The sequence below is a fragment of the Panthera onca genome, chromosome D4 (genome assembly GCF_046562875.1).
Source record: "Panthera onca isolate mPanOnc1 chromosome D4, mPanOnc1 haplotype 2, whole genome shotgun sequence".
Classification (NCBI taxonomy): domain Eukaryota; kingdom Metazoa; phylum Chordata; class Mammalia; order Carnivora; family Felidae; genus Panthera; species Panthera onca.
In genome coordinates this window covers 23,172,291-23,189,552 of record NC_138351.1, presented here as the reverse complement: position 1 = coordinate 23,189,552, position 17,262 = coordinate 23,172,291, and the positions used below count along the sequence as shown (strand labels likewise).

The following is a 17,262-nucleotide window of genomic DNA, read 5'->3' as shown; positions in this document are numbered from 1 at the left end:
ATTTTTAAAGGATTAGTGAACTGCTGGCTGAGCTTCTAGAGATGGTAGGTCCTTCAGGGACTTGCCTCTTTAGTTTAGTATAGTTTTTATACCATTGTTTAGTTATTTGAGAGATGGTGGTTGAAGGGCAAGCCTGTGAAAGCTTGACAATGTGAGTGAGATGAACATAGGAAGACAACTCCTACAGACAATTTCATGCCAGCATCTCAAACTTGTTCTCAAATATATAGATCCTTCTTTTTTTTTTTTTTTTAACTTCCATTCAATTTTATTTTTTTAACTTATATTCAGGAAAGTTCACTTTTTGTTTTGTTTTGTTTTTTGGTGTACAGACCTATGAGCTTTGACGTAGGCATATAGTTGTGAAACTACTACCATGCTGTAGATACAGAACTGTTCCTTTACCCCTAAAATTCCCGAGTGCTGTCCCTTGGTTATCAACCATTTCTCCACTTCCTACCATTGGCAGTCATTGATTTGTTCTCTGTCACTATAGTTTTGCAATGCCGTATAAATGTAGTTGTAAAGTATGTACCATTTGGAGTCTTGCTTCTTTCATTTGACATAGTACATCTGTGTTTCACCCATTCATTGTACACATCAATAGTTCATTCTTATTTTCTTGTTGAGTAGTATTCCATTGAGTTGAATGCTACCCAGTTTATTCATTCATCAGTTGAAGAACATTTAGGTTGTTTTCAGTGTTTGCAATTCTGATAAACCTGCCATAAACATTTGCATATGGTTTTTTGGGGGGGAGTATCAGGTTTCATTTCTCTTGGGTAAAACAGCTGGAAGTGGGATTGCTATGCTATTAGATTTCTATTTTGATGTCACTCATTGCTACAAATTTAATCCCTTAAAAAAAACATAACATAAGCTTATTCTCTTACAGTTGGGGAGCTCAGAAGTCTAAACTATGTTGGCAGGGTTGTGTTGCTTCTGGAGACTCTAGGGAAGAATTCACTTCCTTACCTGTTCCAGCTTCTGGAAGCAACCCAGAAGCTAGTGGCCCTGCATCATTCGACCTCTCTTTCTGTGGTCACATCTCCTTCTGTGATTCTGTTGTTGCCTCCCTCTTAATGACCCTTATAAATATATTGGGCCCACCTGGATAATTCAGGATCTTTAGCTTAATCACACCTTTAAGTTCTTTTCAAAGCCCATTTGGCTAGAAAAGGTAATATACTCTTAGGTTCTGAGAATTTGGACATTATTCTGCCTGCCACAACTAGAACATATAACAAGGGTACATTTAACTTTGTAAGAAGCTGATAAAATGATGCTTTATAAAAAGTATTATCATGCTATGATATTTTGCTACTGTTTCCCAATATGTTAATAATACAGACAGCTTATTAATCAGGGTGTATTTCTGTATCAGTTTGGAAATTTTTGCTCTATGTGAGAGAAAACCCAACACAGATTGGTTTAAGGAAAAAGGAGATTATTGGCTTACTTAAATAGAATGTCTAAGGCTGAGGCTTTGCAAATTTTGGCTTTTTATTTTTTACTTCAAAGCTCAAACATTTTCACAATTTAATTTTTCTCTTTCTGTCGGATTTACATCCTTCACAGGCTCCATGTGGAGCCAAGATGGAGATGCAAGCAGTTTCTTTTTGATTCAAGTCCCTTATAACAAATGTCCAGTTACTTGACAGGATTTTCAGCAAAGGTCTCACTGCTTCTTATTTTTGTCATTGGATCACATGATAATCCCATGGACCAATCACTGGGGCTAGAGAATGTCATGTGCAAATTGGTCTTGGTCATGATCCGCTCCAGAGCTGGGCTGGGAGCTTAACCTGAGGACTGTGGACTAAAAATGAGGGAGGGAGGGATCTGAAATGGGAAACAGAGACTTCTTCTAGAAGAGGATATGGCTGTTGAAGATACACTCTATGTCCACTCTAATTTCTTAAACTTTCAATAGAGCTTTAGAATTAGTTATCCTCTGAGGAAGTTACTCTCTCTGAGTATGTTTATCCACTTTTCACCAAATGAGGAAACTGAGGAACCATGTTAAATTCAATTAGACCACCAGGGATTGCTTACAGACTCACTGGGGAGACAGGCAACCAGGGATGTGCTGCAGCCGGCTGAGCTGGCTCACATGCAGTTGTGTGGATTTCTTTCCAACTCTACATCTAGTAACGTCATGTTGATGGCTTGAAATAGGCCATGGTGGAGTATTTGCACCACAGAAATTGGCAAATGTTACATATAAGGGCTTTTTACCCTAGAGAGCCTGTTACTAAACATTTTCCACTGTACCATGGCTGGCAGTAAAGAACTGTTCACAATAAATATGATAGCACTGTGTGATAATTTTTAAATAATTCTGACATAATTACAACAGGAGTTGAGAGAAAGAAGATATCACTGTGTGTGTGTCTCTACCTCCCCCCGCCAAAATAAAATTCATGAGGAGAGGAGAGCTTGAATTGGACATTGTGTCGGAGAGAATATATATCATTTTGAGTCTGGCTTGTGCTTTTGTGGTTAGTACTTTTGGTGTCCTATCCAAGAAAAATTTTCATATTTCACAAAATATTCTATGTTTTCCTCTAAAAACATCATCGTTGCTTAAATTAACTTTTGTGTGTGATGTGAGATAGAGGCCAAATTTCCTTTTTTTTTTCCCTAATGCTTTAGTTGAAAATATCAAAAACTCTCCTCTGAATACCATCAAGACATTATCATTGAATGCTGCATATTCCCCATTCCTTTTTTCTCTGGGTCTCAATTCCCAGCAGTAGTTCTGTGAAATTCATGAGTCTTCAGCCAGCACAGGAACAGAGGTCTTATGTTCAAAACTACCTGTGAGTCTGGTGTGATGGGGTGTCTTGCTCTGTAGTCTGTTCTCCACTAGCTGCTCTGATGCTAGATCATTGATCTGGGTACCGTTTCCCCCACGAGGAGCACACAGGAGCCCCTGAAATACTAGCTGAACAAGAGGCATTCATTTCAACTTCAGCTGAATCTATGCAGATAATCTGTTTTTTAATTCATCTTGCTCTCGCTCCAGCTACACCAAAACCCCACCCTAGTTCCTCAGATTGTCATCTCTCAGGTTTTATTCTGCCCCCTTTCTTCCCGGGGTCAGCTGAGGATGAAAGATGATTTTCTTCCCAAGAAGAGCTTCAGTGTCTTGAGCCTCATAACTTTTTGTGTAATTTCATGTCAGTTCTCTCTTAGGGCACTGACTCCAAGAGCTGATTGATGTGGATGAGCTTTCCTTAGCCGAGCTGTTCCCTGACAATTCACTGCCCCGCTCTCCCACATTCTTTTCACCTCAGTTTTCAGGGAAAATTTTTTTTTCCTTTAGGTTATTTGCACTCTAATGATTCCTCTCTTGCAAAGCCTACTGAAAGGATCAGTTCATGGTTAGAATAAAGATGCGCAGGTCTCTGTTTCCTGGTTTATGACCACACCTTTATATGCTAGAGTTCTAGATAGGTTGGGGCAGGGGTATTTTGAACACACAAGGTCTCGAATTCTGGCTTTTGTGTTACTTGTGGTGTGACCATGTACATTTGACTTAAACTGTCTAGGTCTCAGACTTTTCATTTATTAAGTGGACATACTGAAACTACCTCAAAGTGTGATTCTCATGACTGAAATGAATGAAATGAAGGTATCTGAAGCCATTAGCATATTTCCTGGTACTCAACAAAAATTACTCATTTTCCTTCTTCCTTAAGAGGGAAACAAACGGTTATGGGGGATTTTAGGAAAATTCCCAAATGAAGCATGTTGTGCACTGGTAGAATTTTGTAACACTTTCTTTTCTTTTGGGGGGAAATGACGGGACAAAAAAGTTATGATGCCTCTTCCTTCTGCCCAGTCATGGAGATATTAACACATGCCAGGGGCCCAGGGATACTCAGACTATGGAAGAGTCTGGCAGAGGACTAAAGTATGATGGGCTAACTGTAAAAATATTTGGTCTTGAATTTTAGAGGATAAATACTATGTGAGATTCTCTGTCTCTTTGTGTCTGAAAATTTCCATGTCACTGCAATGAAACAAATTAAAGAAAGGTCTGCTTTAGAGAAAGGTAGAACCCTAAAGCTCTGGAAGACCTGAAAAATGAACCCCCACTTTCTGTGGGAATCCCCTTGATAGTAGATTAAATAGCTTTGCTTGAACAACTTTTGTTATACCCTGAAGACATCCTATTTCGTTTTTGAGCAGCTGAATCTGTTAGAAATTCCTTTATGTTTAAGTCCAACCAACATCTTATGCTGCGATGTTTATCATTTCAGTACTAGCTGAAGTCAATTTCAACCATCTTGTATTTTTTCAGAGGAGTACTGAAGTGAAAGCTTGTAGGTTTGATTCTTCTGATGCTCCTTTGTGTGTAACAGAAAGAACTATTTCATCACAATTGGCTGTAGCCCTGAGCTACAGGTTGTACAGTGTTTTGCAGTTCATGTGGGTATGTGGATGGGAAGGGGGAGGAAGGGGTAGCACTGGGAAGCTTATCTAGTTCGAAGCCATCACCACTGCTAGAACAGCACCACAAAGCCCAGGCTGCCCTGTTGGTAGTTTGAACACCTGATTCTTTCAAAGCATGTAGGTAGGATTCAGTGGTATTTTCCCAGAAGCCCTCAGTAGAAGTAAATTTTTTTTCAGTTGTTAATTATCTATAGGAGAAAATGATAATTGCATTTCCAAAGGTCTGCTGTATTTTAACATTCAGATCCTTGACATTGATTGCTCTTTGAAACTTCGAATACTGATAAAGGAAATGTGCTTGAAAGAGATGCCATTTAAATCCAGGCCTGTTAAAAGCCTGGCTGTGAGAGGAGTAACTCTTCAAATATTACTGATTTGTTAATGCACTGTATCCATTACCTGCCCCTTGTCAGAACCCCAAAGAAAGCAGGGATCTTAAGGAGTTGTCAGTAGCTTACTTAAGAGAATAACAACCAAAATAATAAAAGTCATCTTTCTTTTTTTTTTTTGTTTTTTATTTTGAGGGGGGGGGGAATGAGTGAGTGAGTGGGGGAGGGGCAGAGAGCAGGAGAGAGAGAATCCTAGGCGGGCTCTGCACTAGTGCAGAGCCCAAAGTGGGGCTCAGATTCACAAACCATGAGATCATGACCTGGGCCGAAATTGGACACTTAACCAACTGAGCCACCCAGGTGTCTCTAGAAGTCATCTTTCTGAGAAATGAGTTGTTGGAGGTGAGGTTCATCTAGAAACAAGTTAAGTGTGAGGCTGGAGTAGGATGCTGAATTCTGACCTTCTCTAGATGGGGAAAGGCAGTTCCCATATTTTTGTTTTGTTTTGTTTTGTTTTGTTTTGTTTTTCTATAAAATAATTAGCTTCGAATGTAATAGAGGTTTTTCATTGGCAGGAACCTTCAAGATAGTTTTTACTCAATCTCCTTCCTTTTACAGGTAAGAAAATTGGAAGAAATTCTTAGCAGATAATTGGTGCATGCCTGTTATTTTTTAGGCACTGTGGTGGGAAGTAGGGGTATTGTGGGCAAGGCAAGGTTGACTGGTTAGACTAATTAGAGGGAGAGATCATGGATTAGGAGACTAAGTAGGTCTAGACTAGACCAGAGTTAGATAAGTACCCAACCTACTGTTGCTTTGACCAGCAGTCCTGTTTCACCCTCGCCAGCTCCTTCGGCACCTTGAATTATATGCTCCCCTTCCCTCTTCTACCCTCTCACTTCTGGCTTTATATCATCTGAGAACAGTGGTTCTCAACACTGCTGGTTTCATCTCTCCCTCAAGTACACACATGTGAATACACACATGTAATTTTTCATACCATCTCAGGGCATGCACAGCTCTCTTGAAGTCCATGGGTGTCAGTACAAGAATATGTGCCACATAAAGAAAACTTCATAAGCTATTCACTTTGTTTTGTGGAATTTTGTGGGGTCTGCAGTATTTTTACTATTGGTGAGAATTTTACCAATCACTCAGTGAATCAGTCAATTGACATGCCATTTTTCAGGCACCCGTGGTAAGATAAGAACTTTAAAATACAATGCCTGTTTTACCCTAAGGAAATTAAGATAGAGAGATGTCAAGCATCAGTCCCTTCAGCCTGTAAATAGTGAGACCAGCATTTGAACCCAGGCTTCAGACTCTAATTCTAGGGTTTTTCTCTCTCAGAGCAGCTACCTCGAAGTGTCAGAAATACCTATTAAATTGGAGATACTTTTTCACTATGTAACAGATCACTAGTGTTTTAGGAGTCTGAAAGTGCAGGCGATCAGTAAGGGCTGGAGTACATTGGGAAAGGGAAAACTTCTCATATAGACAATCCATCAGAAGATGAGGTAAGATAGGGATAAATGAAGTAGGATCAAAATGGTAAATTTTGATTCTACCCAGATGTTTCTAGAAGGATGCAAATTAGTTTGAGGTGCCAAAGAGCAAATTACTGGTATAGTAATTCCTATTGCTTAAGATCTACTTTTAAATATAGATATCTTTACTTAGGTAATCAGTGTTTTTGTTTTGTTTTGTTTTGTTTTACTTATACCTTACTTTTTTTTTTTAATTTTTTTTTAACGTTTATTTATTTTTGAGACAGAGAGAGACAGAGCACGAACGGGGGAGGGTCAGAGAGAGAGGGAGACACAGAATCTGAAACAGGCTCCAGGCTCTGAGCTGTCAGCACAGAGCCCGACGCGGGGCTTGAACTCACGGACCGCGAGATCATGACCTGAGCCGAAGTCGGACGCTTAACTGACTGAGCCACCCAGGCGCCCCTATACCTTACATTTTAAGATGGAGTAAAGAAGAAGGTGTTTGGGATCTGGTTACTTCAGCACACATTTATTTATGCGTTACCTAGAAGTGATAGACAGTAATGAGTAATAAACAGTCCTTAGTCTCAAGAAACTTAAATTCTGATTGGGGAATTATGACATCAACCATATCTGAAGAATCTAGAATGTAAAAATATAAAATTTCTTGATAATTTTGGTTCTTCTCATTGTTTTTTATGGACTTCAGTTAGTATGTAAAATAAAACTATACTATTGTTTGCAATGGCTCCCAAATAACATTTTCACTTGAAACAGATAAATATCACTCCACAATTTTAATTAAGAGGCTGAGAATATGGTATAGAACCTTTGAAGATAACGTGTTTAATTTGTGGTTATTTTATTTGAAGCAATTGAATTGGTTTATAACTTATGATGGTCTCACTGAGAACTGTTAAGCTTTCAACTTGCCTTGATCCAAAGCACTCTAGTTTGAGTGTCTTGGTGTGTATATAAAGTAATTATAGCCTATAGCCTATAGCCTTGAGTACTATTACTATGTTAAGTGCTTTACAAGAATTATCTTGTTGAATTTCCACAACAGTGGCACATGGCACCACTATTGTCCCCATTCTGCAGATGAGAAAGAAAGTCAGCAAAGGAAACCTAATAATCAAGTTAAAAGCCAAAATGGCTTGAAGGATTGTATTCTCCAAATACTCAAGTACAAAGAGTTTAGTAGTAATGACAAATCATTTAATCTTATATAATACATTTTTTTTTAATCTAATATCTTTCATTTGTTCATCATTAAGAGAGAGAAGAGTTGAAATTGCTGGAGTATCTTTGGATCACCCCTATGTTTGAACCTACAAACATTAGTGCCAAGTAAGTGTTTCTCATATAGGTTTACTGTGGAATTTCTTTTTTTATCTTTATTTATTTTTAATATGAAATTTATTGTCAAATTGGTTTCCATACAACACCCAGTGCTCATCCCAACAGGTGCCCTCCTCAATACTCATCACCCACCCTCTCCTCCCTCCCACCCCCCAGCAATCCTCAGTTTGTTCTCAATTTTTAAGAGTCTCTTATGTTTTGGCTCCCTCCCTCTCTAACCTCTTTTTTTTTTTCCTTCCCCTCCCCCATGGTCTTCTGTTAAGTTTCTCAGGATCCACATAAGAGTGAAAACATATGGTATCTGTCTTTCTCTGTATGATTTATTTCACTTAGCCTAACACTCTCCAGTTCCATCCACGTTGCTACAAAAGGCCATATTTCATTCTTTCTCATTGCCACGTAGTATTCCATTGTGTATATAAATCACAATTTCTTTATCCATTCATCAGTTGATGGACATTTAGGCTCTTTCCATAATTTGGCTACTGTTGAGAGTGCTGCTATAAACATTGGGACACAAGTGCCCTTCTGCATCAGCACTCCTGTATCCCTTGGGTAAATTCCTAGCAGTGCTATTGCTGGGTCATAGGATAGGTGTATTTTTAATTTTTTGAGGAACCTCCACACTGTTTTCCAGAGTGGCTGCACCAGTTTGCATTCCCACCAACAGTGCAAGAGCGTTCCCGTTTCTCCACATCCTCGCCAGCATCTATAGTCTCCTGATTTGTTCATTTTGGCCACTCTGACTGGCGTGAGGTGGTATCTCAGTGTGGTTTTGATTTGTATTTCCCTGATGAGGAGTGACGTTGAACATCTTTTCATGTGCCTGTTGGCCATCTGGATGTCTTCTTTAGAGCAGTGTCTATTCAAAGTTCTAGAATGTCCATGTCTCTGCAGATTATGGATTGCCTTAGTTTCTATGATAAGACGTAATTCTACTGCATAACAATAATTCTCAAAGTATATTAAAATTTATTATAGTTGTATTGTATGTTATCTTGCATCATTACATGCATTATATGGAAAAGCATTATATGCATTATATGGAAAATGATGCATTGCATTATGTCATCATATTTAACTAGCTAATTGTGAACCTGTTTCCCTTGTTTGTAAACAACTTGGTTTCCTGGCAGCTCAAGGAGGTTGTTAGTTGCATAATTTTTCACAACCAGTAAGTGAAGAGTCAGGATTCAAACGCAGTCCTGAATGACTCCAGAAACATGCCCTTCACCCCAAGTCAAGATTTACTTTATAATCACCCTCCTTCTATCTAAGTTTGAATTGTAAATTTACCAAATATATTGGAGTCACTGTATATGTAAGAGTGTAAAGAACTTACCTTAGAAAGTTGTGTGCCAGAAGAAACTGGATGTACATGACTCATCATCATTGTCTAGAGAACCATCACCCCGTGCTATAGTCATATGAAATTATTTATGGAAACTCAGTCAAACAAAACACAGGGGGGGTGTATTGTTTATACATATAATAATATGTTAAGTGACATTTTCTTTTCTGTTTTGATTGAATACCCAAGAAAAGAGATGGCTCTTATTCTCACCTTCCAAAGTGAGATGTGAATCTACTTGGCCTGTACTGCTAAAGAAGATGGTCAAAAATCAATTGGAGTCTTCAGCTTTCTGCCAAGATAGAATAACAGGGGTCAGTTTTACCTTCTTTCCTGGGAGGGAGTGCATAGTTCCTGTTCCCACTGGGCCCCCCAGGCAAAACCTCATGATGTATAAGACTCTGTATAGAGCACTCAGAAGGGTTCGGTTCAGCACTAAGAAATGATTAGCCCCAGAATGACCACTACTCTGATTCCACCTTTTCTAAGTTATGTAACCACAATAAGATGTCACTATACAACTATTGAGCGACTAGGGAAAAAAATCTGACTGTACCAAATATTGGTGAGGATGTGTAGGAATTGGAACTCTCAGACACCACTGGTGGGAATGTAACATGCTATGCCCATTTGAAAAACAGGCAGTATCTTATAAAGTTAAATGTGCCCCAGCCATCTCACTGCTTGGTACTTGCATAGGAGAAATGAAAAATTATCTTTACAAAGACTTACACTTAAATGTTTGTAGCAGCTTTATTTACAACAGCCTCAAGCTGGAAACAACCAAGATGTCCATTAATAGGTGAATAAATAAACATATCATAGTATAGCCATACAATGCAATACTGGTCAGTGATAAAAAAGAGTGAACTATTGAACATTGAAATGAATGAATCTCAAAATACTATGCTGAATGAAAGAAGTCATACAAAAAAAGAGTGCATACTTGTACAACAATGTGAATGTACTTAATACTAATGAAATATATGCTCAAGAAGGGTTGAAATAATAAATTTTATGTCATGTATATCTTGCAATAAAAAAAGTAAATACTGTGTGATTCTATTTATATACAAATCTAGAAAATCAGCTGATATATAGTGACAGAAAGAAGATCAGTCATTTCTGGAGGGGCCAGCAAGGAGGGGGAAGGGTTACAAAGGGGGATGAGCCAACTGTTGGCTGTGATGGACATGTTCCTTATGTTGACTGTAGTGTGGCTTCATTGGTGTGTGAGTGTATGTCAAAACTTCAAATTGTACACTTCACGTGCAATTTACTATATGCCAGTTATAGTTTAGTAAACATTCCTTTTTTATTTATTTTTTTTTAAAGTTTATTTTTAGAGAGAGCGAGTGGGGGAGGGGCAGAGAGAGAAGGAGAGAGAATCCCAAGCATCCTCTCTGCTGTTAGTGCAGAGCCCGATATGGGACTCAATCCTATGAACTGTGAAATCATGATCTGAGCTGAAATCAAGCATTGGAGGCTTAACCAACTAACCCATCCAGGCACCCCAAGTTATTCCCTTTTTTTTTTTTTTTTTTTTTTTTCAAAATCAAAAATAGTGTTATTAATTCTGGTGTCTCTGAAGCACGAAAAAAAAAAAAGAAAGAAAGAAAAAAAAAAAGAAAGAAAAGAAAAAAACAAACCACCCTTCCCACATTTCAGCCCCCAGTCCAGGCCAAGGGGCTGCCCCTGCAGGCAGTGCAGGCCCAGGGGCCAAGACAGTCCTGGCCATGGGCTCGAAATGGGACCAGCCCATGGGTTTGACTTCTAGGGCCTGTCTGGGAGGCTGCCTGCCTCAGTTTAGGGAGCCCAGGCCCTCGACTAGGGATGAGAGATCAGGGATCAAGGCCGGAGGTCTGGGCCACTTAGATCCATCCCTTTTTTAAAAGTGACTTCAGCTGCTCACCCCCCCCCCCCGCCATTTTTAATCTCAGAGATTTAAAAATGCCAAAAAAAAATTGGACATTAAGAAGAAGACTTCTTTAGAACTTCTGATTGTGTTCAGAATCCTCTTCTCTATTGAGATAGAGCAGGAGTGTCTATATCATCCACCCAAGAGGAGCTTCAACAAATAATTTGAAAAGCTTGATATGTGACTCCTGCATTTTGAGGGATGCTGTGGATTGGTTTTTGACTCACATCTGAGACATCTTAAGAGTGAGAGATTGGGTGAATGACCTGGCAGAGCAGAAAACTGAGTGTTATTAAGTAACTGCCCTGCTATAGACTTGGGGTCAAAATAACACATTTTGCCTGAGTCTATCTTGTAGTATATTTATGGCAGTCCTGTAGGGTAATGGGAACCCAACAGAGAGGTTCAGAGGTGCACCGTGGAGACCCAGGGGTTGAAGAAGGAATCTTAACTGGCTAGTCAAACTACTCACCACTTCTATCAACTACAAAGAGACTCTCTAAAGAATCCTCAACGATCCTCTTCAAAGGAAGAATGAGCTCTCATACCCAAGTTGACTCAGAAAACCAATCCAGCTATTATACTAGCAGGAACATTTTAAATACAGATCAGAGACATTTTTGAGATGTAAGTGACCTAAGTTTATATTAACTGTTTTAAAATGTACCCGATTTGTTTTAATCAGGTATGGTAAGACATACAGACATGACATACAGATTTTCATAAAGGAAAAAAAAAATTCTTTTTAATGTTTGTTTATTTTTGAGAGAGAGAGTAAGAGAGCATGTGCAGGCGAGGGACAGGGAGAGATGGGAACAGGGGATCTGAAGCAGGCTCTGCGTTGACAGCAGAGAGCCCAATGTGGGCTCCCACTCATGAAGAGTGAGATCATGGCCTAAGCTGAAGTCAGACATTTAACCGACTGAGCCACCCAAGTGCCCCAAAGGAAAAAATTTTTATACGCACGGATTCCTGGATGCAGGAGGCATGGCATGCCACACAGGACAACAAGAGAAAGCAACAGGGTTGGTTAGGAGGCAAAGGAAGTGGGGGGAAAATGTGGGCAAGAGCCTTCATGGTGGTTTCCATGGGAAAGATAAATCAGAGAAAGCAGGTTTGGAGTTAGCTAGTTTGAATAGTTTCAGTGGGCCCTGATGTGTAGGGGTTTCTCCTACTTGTCTGGTACCTGACACTGGGGTGATTAGGGGAAGTGGATAGTGGCTTGGGATGTGAGAGCACCTGAGATCCCAGTAAAGGTGGTGGTTGGGGGTAGGAGCTCTGGATTGGTTGTTTTGCTTTTGAAGAGCATGCTGTTAGGTACATGTTTACTATCCTAGGAATTAGCTAAACGCAGGAGGGATAGTCCCTTCTGGTGTCAGTAAGACCTCAAGATGTCAAAGCTAACAAAGTAAAAAACATGACTAATATACAACTAAGAGTGAGAAGATCAATATATTGTCCATGATTTAGACTAGGCCCAGGAATAGAATGAACCATGGAGCAAGTTTAATGATCAGAAGTACTTTTGGAATTATTAAAAAATACATTTTTATGAATTAAGGTTTCTGAAACTTTCTTGTGCATACAAATCACCAGGGATCTTATTAAAATGCAGATTCTTATTCAGTAGGTCTCGGTTAGGACCTAAGAGTCTGCATTTCTCACAAGCTATAGTGCTGCTGTTGTAAGGTAACATAGCAAAGTTATAAGTGGCTGAATGAATAATGGTTAAGAATCTGGGTTAAAATTTCAGTTCTATTGCTTGTTAGTTGGATGATTCTTGGCAAGTTATTTAACATGTGGAAGCCTTATATTCCTTATCATAAAATGGGAGTAATAATAATCTATCACAGAAGATGTTGTGATGGTTGAATGAAGTATTACTTAACAGTGCTTAATGAGAGGCAGTAAAAAATAAGACAAGTGGCAGGGGGAGCAGGGCAGGTGGGATTTCTAAGGAAATTTAGGGTTTCCTAAATTGCAAGTGTGGGATAATTTAAGGAATTCATCCTTGCAAGGATCCCTTTTGCCATCTATCTGACAAGGAGTTACTTGGTTTCTGTATTTCCAGGGAAGGGAAGAATTCACATGGAGGCCACTGCTTTGTTCATTTCAAAGAGTTTTTACTATTTGGAGATAAAATCAATCCTACTAGTTCTGTCCCCTGAGGCAACATAAAAGTCTTACCGACCCCCTCTCATTTTTTCTGATATATCCAGAGATTCACATTTAACCAAACCAACTTAGTCATTCACGATACAGTAAGTCCTTGGTTTGCAAGCATAATTCATTCCAGAAACATGCTTGTAATCCAAAGCACTTGTATATCAACGTGAATTTCCCCCACAAGAAATAACAGAAACTCAGATGATTTGTTCGACAACCCCAAAATATTCATATAAAAATGATTACAGTACTGTAATATAATACACAATAATAAAGAAAATACAAAATATAAAGAAAAATAAACAAATTAGCCTGCAGTTACTTTTGAAAACCTTCATGGCTGGTGTGAGGGAGATAAGAGAGGATGTTATTATGTAGGACGACTTTCACTATCACGAATGGAATCGCTGCTCTCTATTGGCTCTAAATTGCACTGTATGTATCCTTAGTGTCTGTCCACTCAAATATTTCTGCTTTGTCTGTAGAGCTATGGTGGATGCTAATGATTTTTTTCTAGTGTTAAAGTCTTGTGGAAAAAATTATGTTAGATCCATAGGAATGAACATCAGAAAGACTGAAAATCTATTGTTTGTTCTTAAAATCAAAACTCTCTCTGCCACTTATTGGGTAGCTGATCTTTTCTGTCTTATTCTAGTCTAATCTTCAAATTTTGCAGTTCTTGTTTCATAGTCTTCTTTTAAATATTAAATGAGATAATTATATGAGGTACTTTGTGTCTTCCAGAGTACAATATCAAAGTAGAAAACTAAAGAAGTTGACTATGGTCTTGCTGAGGGCTTCTTCTATCTCATTCACTCCCCTTTTGTGGACCACAATATTGAGATACCAGAAAAAGTGCTGAAGAACTTACAGTCCCCCACCACTACCACGTCTCCAAGGATACATGCCTTCCGAGGATGGGGAACACCATGTTCTACTTAATGTTGTGATCTTTCAAATATTTAGCTTATCAGATTCTGTGGACTTTTTTTTATAGACAAGAACAAAATGGCATATTTTGGGTAAAGTGGGACATCAGAAGAGTTTGAGGAAAGAGGCTGCAGTTGGGAGGGTGATGATAGCTTTTATGGCTACCCCAAATCTCTCTGGGCCTTAGCACTGGTGCTAAAAAAACAGATCCCAAAGTGAAGTATTAATATTTCCCCACATTTTGGAGGCTTTTTCTATTCTTGAAAGACTGATAAAATTACATGGAGGTAATACGTTTTCATTGTTTCCCCTGAACTTAAGCTCTTACACCTTCAACTTGTATGTTATAGATAATGAAGACTATTAGCTTAAATATTACAAAAACTACATGCCATTTAAAGCAAGCACTTGGGCTCAAAACAAGCTCTGTTGCCTTTAACATATCTATTCCAAAGACATTTTATTGACCAGACAGCCCAATTAGGTTTGTAAAATAATGTCAAGAAGATCTGCCTTATATGTCCTCTGTTAATAGCCCTTACGACTCCATTAAATTTGCTCTTACACAGGAGTTATTGCTTATGTGGAGAGAACAGGAAATTGGTATATTGCACATAGAAAGCTGTTGCTTTCAAACCTGCCTTCCAGAATACTTAAAGGCATAGCAGCTGTCAATATAGCTCTTTGATAAAGCCATTTTCTTTGGTCAGCCCTTCCTTGCTAGAACTCCAGTAATTGAACAGGGTGTTATTGGGCCCTCTTGGAAGTCTGCCTGAATCATTTGGAAAGGAAACACGTTTCAGTACTGACTTCAATAGAAACACAAAGTTTCTACATGAAAGATTTTTTGCTTTTAGCTTGCACAGCCATATGGAGACTGAGAGGGTGGCCGATCACTCTCAGAACTGGTAGAGCATTCAAAGGATATCTGTCAACAAAGGCAGTGTGTTTGGGTATGTGAGGTCACCTGAGGTAGCCTTGTTTGGCATCCTGGAGATTGAATCTTTTACCTCTACCCTCTGCTGCAGTCTCCAGAGTGTGGCACATGAAGTATTTGGCCCAAGGTCTTCAGCCTTTTCAACAGACGGTAACTGAATAAGAAGAGAAGCTATGGAAGGTGTGATGCTTTAAGACTCTTTGATGGTAGGTTTCCAAAAAAAAAAACAAAACCTACCGAAACTACCTTGCATTAGTTCAGATAAAGCTTGATGTGTTACATAAAGCCTGAAGTCTCTTTGAAATCTTAACATAAGAGAAATTTATTTCTTGAGCTTGGAAAGCCTCCTTGGTGAGGATGGGATGGCTGCTCCAAGCATGCTGTCAGAACTTAGGCTAAGAAGGCTGTGACATCTTCAACACAAGGCTTTCACTATTGCCTTTGTGGGCACCCAGCTGGCCTATGAGGAAAGAGAGCCAGTGAAGAGTCATGGGGGAGGTTCTTAGTTCCAAGCCTAAAGTGGAGAATGTCACTTCCTCTCACATTCTGTTGGTCAGGGCCCAGTCACATGGCCACAGATAAATACAGAGGAGGCTGAGAATATACTTGGCTGTGTGCCCAGGGTGAAAGGAAATGGGTATATAAATATTCATTTGGTATTTATTGGTAAATACCAATGGTAATTAGCTGGCCATGTAATGGTAATTGGTAAATAGCTGGCCAGTCTACCACATAGCTTAAGCCAAATGGGATTTATGACAAGAGTATAGAGGTTCCCACAGAATCCTACATCTTCAGGAAAGGACTGGACCTAGAAATAAGACAGCTCTCTCTCTCTCTCTTTCTCCCTGTTTATTTTTGTGTCACTGTTTCATCCCACTATTTTTTTAAGCTTCTCCTTTATCCACAAGGCAGAATATGGCTGCTCCATAGCCCTGTTTTCTCACATTATAGTCTTGACTGCATGCATACATTAACTGCTTTCCTAGTTTCAATTCCAAATTTCTAAGCATGAGAATTTGATTGGCCTCAGCTGCCCTAGTTCAATTCAACTGAGACCAATAGTGAGGGTCCCAAAGTGCAAGCTTGGCTTCCACATTCCCCGCCTTCCACTACTGTGATCTGTGGAAGGAGACAGTTTTCAGAAATGGATAGTTCTGAGCTGGACCACCAAAACTATCCAAATGTTAAAAGTTGCTCAGGACTTTTTAGCCACAGACTGTGTACTACAGGATGGCAAAAGGTGAGGCTCTTTTGGCTATAGCTCCGGTGTGTCCACTTCTCTCCCTGTCACCCATTTCTTTGTATTTGTCCCTTTGTGACATTTCATACATCCTAACTTAGCAAGTGACACCACCACTTCTATGTCTTGGGACAGAAAGAATCACTTCCGTGTATGTAAATATGTAACAGGTCTGATTTTTATTTAGAGCATTTTTCATTTTTTGTTATGCCAGCTCCTTCAAGCTAATAAAAGTAGTGACCTAAAAATTAAATTAATGAAGCATACAAGAGACTGCAGAAGCTAGGAAGGATTTTTCCTTATCTGGAGTCCATGGTATTATATCACTATTATGAAATATTCTGTTTTAAGATTCATCTTATTTTTAAGGTGGAAGAAATATATATCCAGAAATGAATCTGTCTTACTCTGGTTTTCACTGTGATTTCTTAAAATGCTTACTGTAGAATGGTGAATCAAGGCCTAGTTTGGCAATTCAATTAATGTCTTTGAGCCTCATCTGTAAAATAAGGATTGTAATACATACTGGGAAGATTAAATGTAATAGCGTATGTTAAAAAGTTTCGTAGAGTCTGCCACAAGTTAAACATAGAATTATAATATGACCCAACAATTCTACTCCTAGACATGATACTCCCAAGTAATTGAAAACAGGTGTCCAAACAAAAACTTGTACATGAATGTTCATAGCAAAACTGTTCACAAGAGCTAAAAGATGAAAACAGCACAAATGTCTGCCAAGTGGTAAAGGTAAATAGGTAGATAAGTAAATAAGCTGTGGTATGTCCATACAATAAAATGTTGTTCATCCATGAAAAGGAATGAAGCCCTAATACATGATGCAAGATGAATGAATCTGGGAGCATGCTAAATGAAAGAAGACAAAAACAAAACGTTACATATTGTATGATCTCATTTATATGAAATATTCAGAACAGGCAAATCTATAGGGATGGAAAACAGATTAGAGGTTTTCAGGGGGTGGGAGAAAGTGGAAATGGACAGTGATGGCCTGATGGAAACAGTTAGTGGTGATGACAGTGGTGATGATTGCACAGTGTCATAAATGTACTTG

At 38.9% G+C, this 17,262-nt stretch overlaps 1 long non-coding RNA gene across 22 annotated transcripts in view; it reads left to right on the top strand.

The window, feature by feature from the left end:
* The window catches only part of LOC132663585 (uncharacterized), a 553,467-nt gene that overhangs the window by 232,719 nt on the left and 303,486 nt on the right, over positions 1-17,262 (top strand). For 13 of the 22 annotated variants that reach the window (XR_013551829.2, XR_013551843.2, XR_013551841.2 and 10 more), the window contains exons 1-3: positions 4,454-4,578; positions 5,366-5,408; positions 7,558-7,630. This is a non-coding gene — a long non-coding RNA (uncharacterized LOC132663585). Of the gene's footprint in view, positions 1-4,453; positions 4,583-5,365; positions 5,409-7,557; positions 7,631-15,035; positions 15,151-17,262 lie in introns of those variants that run through there. The other 9 variants (XR_013551842.2, XR_013551839.2, XR_013551840.2 and 6 more) reach the window with 3 other exon arrangements.